This window comes from Xenopus laevis, chromosome 3L (genome assembly GCF_017654675.1).
Source record: "Xenopus laevis strain J_2021 chromosome 3L, Xenopus_laevis_v10.1, whole genome shotgun sequence".
Lineage (NCBI taxonomy): Eukaryota > Metazoa > Chordata > Amphibia > Anura > Pipidae > Xenopus > Xenopus laevis.
Genome location: NC_054375.1, coordinates 151,292,524 through 151,301,355, shown reverse-complemented (window position 1 = coordinate 151,301,355; position 8,832 = coordinate 151,292,524).

Below are 8,832 nucleotides of genomic sequence, written 5' to 3'. Positions count from 1 at the left end.
TAGAACACATCACAATATAAATACAATGACTATTGCATATATAATGCCCCCAGAACATATGTCAATAAAAATACAGTGCCAATTCCATATAATGCCCCAGAACATATGGCAGGATAAATAAGTGCTAATTCCATATATTATTCCCTCAGAAAATGTGACAGGATAAATATAGTGTTAATATGATATATAATGCGCCAAAAACATATGTCACAACACAAATAGCATTAATTCCATACACAATGCCCCTGGAACACATCCCAGAGTAAATACAATGCCTATTCCGTATATAGTGCCTCCAGGACATATATAGTATATATAGTACATAATTCCATATATAATTCCATATATAACGCCCCTAGAAAATATGGCAGGATAAATGCATAGTAGTAAAATAGTAAGTTTGGTTGAAAAAAGACACATGTCCAACACGTTCAACCTTTTAAGTCTATCTATGACCTGCCTAACTGACAGTTGATCCAAAGCAAGGCAAAAAACCATTCCAATTGCTTCCTGGCTCCAAGATGCAATGGGACCAGTCCCTGGATCAACTTGTACTATGAGCTATCTCCCATAACGTCACTTGCTAAACACCAGCCAACCCCTTCTTATACCTATCTAATGTATCAGCCTGTACCACTGATTCAGGGAGACAATTCCACATCTTCACAGCTCTCACTGTAACAAACCCCTTCCCAATATTTAGGTGGAACCTCTTTTCTTCTAATCGGAATGGGTGATCTCGTGTCAGCTGGACCTACTGGTAAATAAATCATTAGAAAGATTATTATATGATCCCCTTTTATATTTATACATAGTTATCATATCACCCCTTAAGCCCCTCTTCTCCAGAGTGAACAACCCCAACTTGGCCAGTCTTTCCTCATAGTTATGCCAGTTTCATATAAAATACCCCAGAAAACATGACAAGAATAATACACTGCCAATATCATACATCCCAAAACACATGGCAGCATTAATACAGTGCCAATTTCATATACAGTATTATTGCCCAGAACACATGGTAATATAAATACAGAGTCATTTACATGCATACAGACCTCAGGACACTTGGTAGGATAAATATAGTGCTAGTTCCACGTATAATACCTTTATACTGTTTGGTGTCAGCAAATTCATCAACATTGGTTTTGGGAAGCTTAACCTCCCAAAATTTTATTAAGAGTCACCCATTGAAGGCTGCATTTAAGGCAAGATGTTTACACGCCTTTGAGTTTGAGTTATATCAGGCTTGATACATGCAAAACAACAATGGAACCATGCCAATACAGTGAACAAAATATCTTCAATGTTAATCTTAAATCTTCTCCTAAGTATGTATTCAAATACTGTAAGTGTATTACTCTCAAGATTTGAATATTAGAAAATTGTTCAATTTAGACCACACCTCCTTTTGAGGGTCCGCGATTTTGGATTATCCTGCCTAAAGTGGGACCATTGTTGGGTTTGTAAGCATCTTATTATTTATAAGGTAGGGCATCTATGATGGTCCTGATTACAGAAGCAAAGCCCCCAGACTTACGCTGCTGTTGCACAACTGGCTCAGCTCATAAAGAGATGTTTTCTTTCAATTTTCTATGGGGCCCCTGACCACCAATGTTTATTTTTAACTTATAAGGGGGGGGGCATGGCCGGCAATGGCTTTTTATAATTTGTGTGTGTGTGGGGGGGGGGGGGTTTACAGTTTTTAGCGCTGATGTCTGTGTGACATTTTTACTGTGGGGTGGGGGTGGGTGAGATCTGGGGTGGGGCTCAGGGGCTTGGGCTTGGATGGGTTGGGTGGAGACCAGGGGGCCAGAAAATGTTGTTGTACGAGGCCCATTATTTCTGATGTCGGCCCTGAATGTAAATATAATCTCCAGCCTATGAATTTTGTTAGACGATAGATGCAATAAGCAATATATACTAGGGATGGACCGAATTCCAAATTCCATTCCAATTTGGCCACGTCTGAGCCTATTTTGGTTTCTCTCTTCTTAGCGTGCCCTATGGTAGAGCCTTACGTATGTTCTTGTCTGCTAGCCTAAAGGTGACCAAACACTATTATTTCAGCTAGTTTTCCATGAGGTCGCCAAACGAGCTGATCTTAACCCAATATGCTCACTAATGGCTGGGCGATATCGGGTTAATCCAAATGTTCGGCCCTGGGCGAATGGGCGCCCATTCCTGCATCGAAGAAAAATCAGACTTGCCAGATCTATATCTGATTTCTAGCCTGATATCAATCAGGGGACCCATCGGAAGCCCCAATACACGAGCAGATAAGCTGCTGAATTGATCTAATTGATATCGGCAGCTTTAATCTGCCCGTGTATGGCCATTTTTAGGCATCTATTGTTTTTTTGTTATTCCTGTCTCATTAACTCTGTCCATTGATCAGACTTGAGCTTCTTCCTGATTTTTTTTTAACTTTCTGCTCTGTCCTTCTACAAAACCAAAAAGTGATGGGGTGGGTGGAAAACATAAATTTGAAAAGTTAGTGTGACCTCCCCTGATCCCTCTTTTATTGCCTCAAGAAACTTCACCTATTTCACATCTAGGCCAAGGGGAAAGAAAAATGAAGGTGGCCAATCCTTTTGATTCCATAGACTACCCTCACTTCTGCCCACTATTTCTCCAGGAGACTCTTATCCAGTCAATAGGACAATAAGTCTTATGGGCTTCAATATAAAATATTGTGTCCTGCCAAAAAAAATCACTGGGTGACCATTTTCTTTTGAATTGTCAATATCATCAAGAAGAACTACTCTAGATTTAAATTGCCAGTGAGACACCAAGAAAAGGCCGTGGACGCCATTAACAAAGAATTTCAGGTTAAAAAGGGGTCATTGAAATCCAGACATTATGCTATGGAAAGACGTATTGGCCACTTGAGTGATTCTGTATCTTTTGAATGTCAATCCTCTAAAAAAAAGGTTTGGATGCCCCAAACTACAACTTCCCAGCTGTCATTTTTACACCTTGTTTGGTGGAATAAAGCAGACATGGGTTGAAGGTAACATAAGAGAACACTTGAGGAGCAGTACTAGATAAACAGTAGGATTGAGGTCTATTTGCAAATTTCCCTTTGAAGAAAGAAAGGGGAAGTTATTAACTGTGAGCCCAGGCTGACAGGAACTAACTTAACATGTTGACAACAAAGAACAAAAAAAATCCCTTCAGTACAGTCACAAGGATTGTGACTTCCAGCTGTGCCGAGCTAATTCTGGCAAGTCAATCAGTATCCAACATGGCGGCGTCAGTGCATTTCCCACCTACCAGTAACTCCGGGACTTCTCTGTCATTCTTACATGTCGTCATCATGGAAATGATTTACAAATGGGAAGTTGACATTTTGTGGGATGTTTTCTTGACCTGAAGGTGTTTACATCATGGAATGATGACATTTATGTAAAATGTATCTAAAATTGAGTGCAGTGTGAAATACAGGTAACGGCTAACTTTGAGGAAATAAGCGATGTGTCTTAAAGGGACATTATACTGACTGGTTATAACAGTGCAATGCCGAAATGAGGGCTCCACAAATTACTTCTGACCAGTTTTTAGTACAACTGATGTAACATAAAGTTATAAATTTATGATGGGCTCCTTGCACATATAGGAAGAAAATGCAGTATTAGTCTAAGGGGTGCAGCGCTGGCGACTATATCACAGATTCATGCGGACAGTGGTCTTTTAACAACTATTTATGAAGAAACAGGAAATAGAATATAACAGGGCAGATCAATAGGCATAATAATAATATTTATTATTATAATATGTTATGGATATGGATAGTCTGTTTATATAGTGAATAAAGTACCCCCTCTTGTAAAATATAAGGATATTATAAGTTACCGAGGAGTTTCATGACCATATAAAAACACGAGGCCGAAGGCCGAGTGTTTTTATACAGGTCATGGAACTCCAAGGTAACTTATAATATCCTCATATTTTACAACTGGGGGTACTTTATTAATTATAATACACAAATTTTAGTGAGTCATGTGACAGAAATTACATCACTACTCACCGTTTATAACTGATGACATCACTACTCACCGTTTATAAGGATATAATTTACAAGATATTCATGGCTTTTGTGTATTATATAGGCATACACTCGCCATGCCACGCCCCTTTTCTGACTTCATCGGCTGGTCGGGTCGGTGTGTGTCTATAACTAGAGGGGAGTGCGGCCAGGCTCGGGTTGGGTGCAGGTCAGGTTGGGTGCGGGTCCACAAAAACCCCACCCGCACATGACTAATCAACACAACACTATACAGAGATTACTTACACATCAATTCCTGCCCCAGTGTGTGCCAAGCACAATAGGGTTGATTTCATCTAAAGCCAATTAACCCGCCTGTTTTGGAGGAAACCCACGCAAGGGTGGGAACAGTGCCCATGCCAGAATAGAACTCAGAACCCCAGCACTAAAAGGCACAAGTGCCAACCACCAAGTACTTTTCATTTTTATACTGTAGATCATACCTGATGCTCTTGGGCATGGGACATGAAAAATGTTTCCATGCTTGTGATGTGGCACCAAAACTTCAACTTGGTCCTGTCACATTAAAAACTGGAATCAAGGGTAAAAATGTGGTCAGGCCACAGTCCACCTGGCCTCTCTGGTTCTGATGCCTATGTTCTTGGGTACTGTTGGGAAACTTTCAATAAGCTTCACTCCACCTATAGAATTATCACCCAGGTTTCTGCATTGGTAACCAAGCCACCAGAGTAACAACCCTTTTACAGATAGTTGCTGGGACTTCGGCTGCTCACATACCTTGCTTTACTTGCATCTTGCTGACATTCATAGGGTCCCCCCAGCAACTTAAGTTGGCCACACAAATAGATCATCTTATTTGGTGAGGCTGTTTTATCTGTCCCAAATCTAGACTCACAGCCTCTCTCAGGGTGTCAGACTAGGGGGGGGGGGCAGGGCCCACCGGGCGGCCACATCAGGGCCCCCCTCTCCAGACACAGGGCCCCCTCTGTGCCGGCTTTGAGGCCACTGGGAGCAACATCAAAGGGGTTGGTGATTAACATGTTACTCATGAGTCACTGGTTGGGGATCACTAGTCTTTTCTGTAAAGAAATAGAACAAAAGATGCAAAGTTTGTCAAGGTCTAGCAGCCATGGTAATCTACCAGATTCTTGCATTCAAAAATATAACCAGTAAATGCTATCTTCTCATTGGTTGGTATGGATTACTAAACCTATAGCAAAGGTTACCTATACATTATAAATGTTGGTGCCTGAAACTCAGGTACCCACCTGCTTAAGGTGGTGGTTTTTATAAGAAGCGGCTGTTGGCTATATGTCTTTTTTCCATGTCTAGACCTTTTTGCTGGGTACTTGATTAGAACAACATAATCAAAGTACAGTCAACATGGTGGAACCACAATGCTGAACAATAAACAAGAAAATAAGCCTCATCTCTGTGCATTTTGCATCTCCAAAGGATGTGGTATCAGTGGTGCGGCAATGTAAACATTTCTCATGAATCATATGTAGGTTAGTTAGCCTCAGGCTTTAGGTTATATTGAAACACAGATATCGTGAAAAATGGCCAGTAGATGTGTTCTAGGGTTTTGGAGGGTAGGCTAATTAAAGCTGAGCTCTATGACATACATGAGAAATATATATTTATATATATATGTTCATTCCTCTCAAAATGGATTTATTAACCACATGATAAACCCACCTTTCGTCATGCCACATGCCACAGAAAAAGTACCCCAGTCTGCCTGGGGCCAACAAGTGACAGAAAGATCTGCATTGTAGACGAGGACAAACTATGAAATTGTGGATTTCTTTGGCCCAAAACATACAAGTCTTGTGCCCTTCTGGACTTTTCATCAACCATCTAAAGCCCTCTTCTCCTGTCAAAGCAATCCCAACTGGACCAGCTTATTACTTGATGTTGATGTCAACAAGTCTCATTGCAATACCCTGTACAAACAAATAAGGAGGAACAACCTTTTGTCCATCTGTTTAATCTCTTGCCCTACATCAGCATTGGACATTGCCACCTTTAATGATGATAAGCTTTCTTCAATTCTCCGTAACCCAACTAACCCTGCATATTAGCCTTCAATTACCTTTATTGCTGCCAGTTAACCAAATCCTCACCTAAACTCACTAGCTGTCTGGTTGGCTAACTACGTTTCTAGCTAAACCCCTGTAGCAAAAATGTAACAAAGGGTTTCTCTTAAACCCAGACAAATATAAATACATGCATTGGATGTGCCTGTATCCAGACACAGAGAAGCTGGCTTCTAGAAAAGTCTACCTTTCCTGCAATCCAGCCAACCTTCTTGAGTAGCTATCATGTGGATTGGCTAGAAATCTGGCTATGTAACGTCTATGATGCTCGATCATTAGCACATGGAAAACCCAAGAAAGAAGATGGAGTATTGACTAGGCTCAGTGGTGTAACTAGATTTTCCTGGGTCCCACAGCAAATTCATTTTAGGGCTCCAATATAACCAGATGTTGTCCTGTTTTACCAATATATGTTGAAATTGCTCACTATTTAGAACCTCATGAGGCCCCTATACCTCCTGGATCCCCAAAAAATGTTGATGTCCAATAGATACCTGTGACTTGCTAGTAAAAGTGACTTCTGCAGCTCCGGTATGGCACCAGATGCAACGGAAATAAGTTAAATATATACTAAAGATGCACTAGGACAAAAACTACTGAGCAGATTTGCATTGCTTTTATAAAAGTGGAATCACTGGGTGCTGGTGTTAAAAGGTGAATCACTGTCATCGGAAGAAGAGATGAATCATTGTCAGTTGAGCAAGTGTGCAAAAGAGTGTGTCTCCTCTCAATACAACCCCTTACTATTGCAAAAACTCAGTGTGTCCCGAGTCTTGCAATATTCTCAGGACCTTTTTCTTCTCATGGCAGACAATATACGTAACACCAGATATCAGTGGTTGGTCAGAGGATGATATTGGATTATAATATATATTCTTAGTTTTGCCCTTGTGGTGTAAGAGGGCAACAAAGGTCATTTTCATGTAAAATGATGGGGGTTGCATCAATCAGATTCTAATATCCCAGCTAGGAAACTTGGGAAATTGTACTTTTTCTTAAAGAATAGCAGTTATGTTCGAATTCTTTAGTAAGGAGAGTTGTTGGTGTGTAACTTTGGATACTCTTTGGGGAAAATATCATATTTGTTGATTCTATAATTAAGTAAACAAAGGCAAAAAGGTGATCTTTGATGGGGTCCATTATAAAGAGAGAGGGTCTGGAGGGGTTGTGAATGGGGCTGGGTTAGTGGGCAGGAAGGTTGTGTGAGACAGGGCCCTCCGAAGGTTTTTTGGGCAGGAAGCCTGGCACTTGTTTGTTATGCCCCTGATCCTACACTTTTCTCTATATGTCATTCAGTCTGTGTGTGTTGACTTGATCTTTCTCCTGATGGTGGCTTCTTCATCGTGAGGGCACTTGAGAAGGGGGGGAGGTCACCTCTCAAAACTTATAACTTGAAGCAACTGTGTTGCTTCCTCTTCCTAATCTTTGGTGCCTTTTCTCTTCTTCCCCTTCTTCATCACTGGACAGTATAAAGCAGATATATAATAGTTCTTCTCATCTTCTCCCACCATCTGCATGCCCTTAGTCTCCACTCGTTGTAAGTCTCTCTTTGTTTGGCTCTTACTTTACTCTTATCCATCACATTTGTCCCCATGTGCCCTTTCCTTTCCTACTTACCTTCCTTATCTACTTACCCATCAAGCCCCCATTATTTTGTCTATCTATTCTTATTTCTGTGTCCTGACACCCTTTTCTCTCTTCTCATCTTTCCTTCTCTACTTGTCTTCTGACCATGTTTCTTTTTCTTCCCCCACATGTCTTCGAAGACTGTACCATAATAAACACATCCACCAGTCAGTTATGGGCGATGACTAAACGATCACAGTGGGACCAATCAATTTCATCACATACACCAGATGACCAAGGACAGGGAACAACCAATTGCATCACACACACTTGATGAGCAATCAACCCCAGCTGGAAACTTGCTGGTCTCTCTCCGTGAGCCACACATGTTCTACTTTCATTTTATTGTTACAGCTACTGCGTTATTGGAACAACAAAAACAGTGTTTCGTATTCATTGTCGCTTTCACATTCCCTAACATTCCGTTCTTCCCCATGTGATTTTTATTGCATTCACATTACATTATACTGAGCAGTTAGGTCTAATATAATGGGAAAATTTATCTGTGAGTCACAACTGACAAGAATGATTTAGAAACTAATTAACAGATAAATATTTGAATGAAAGGATAGATAGATGATAGATAGATAGATAGATAGATGATAGATAGATAGATATATAGATAGATAGATGATTGATAGATAGATAGATAGATAGATAGATAGATAGATAGATAGATAGATAGATGATAGATAGATAGATAGATAGATAGATAGATAGATAGATGATAGATAGATAGATAGATAGATAGATAGATAGATAGATAGATAGATAGATAGATAGATATTATAGATAGATAGATAGATAGATAGTTAGATGATAGATAGATAGATAGATAGATAGATAGATAGATAGATAGATAGATAGATAGATAGATAGATAGATGATTGATAGATAGATAGATAGATAGATGATAGATAGATAGATAGATAGATAGATAGATAGATAGATACAGTAGATAGGAATACAATGTACTATTTTATTACTACAGAGAAAACGGAAATCATTTTTAAAAAAAATCTAAATTATTGGATTAAAATTTAGTCTATGGGCCTTCCTGTAATTCGGGATCTTTCTGGATAATGGGTTTCTGGATAA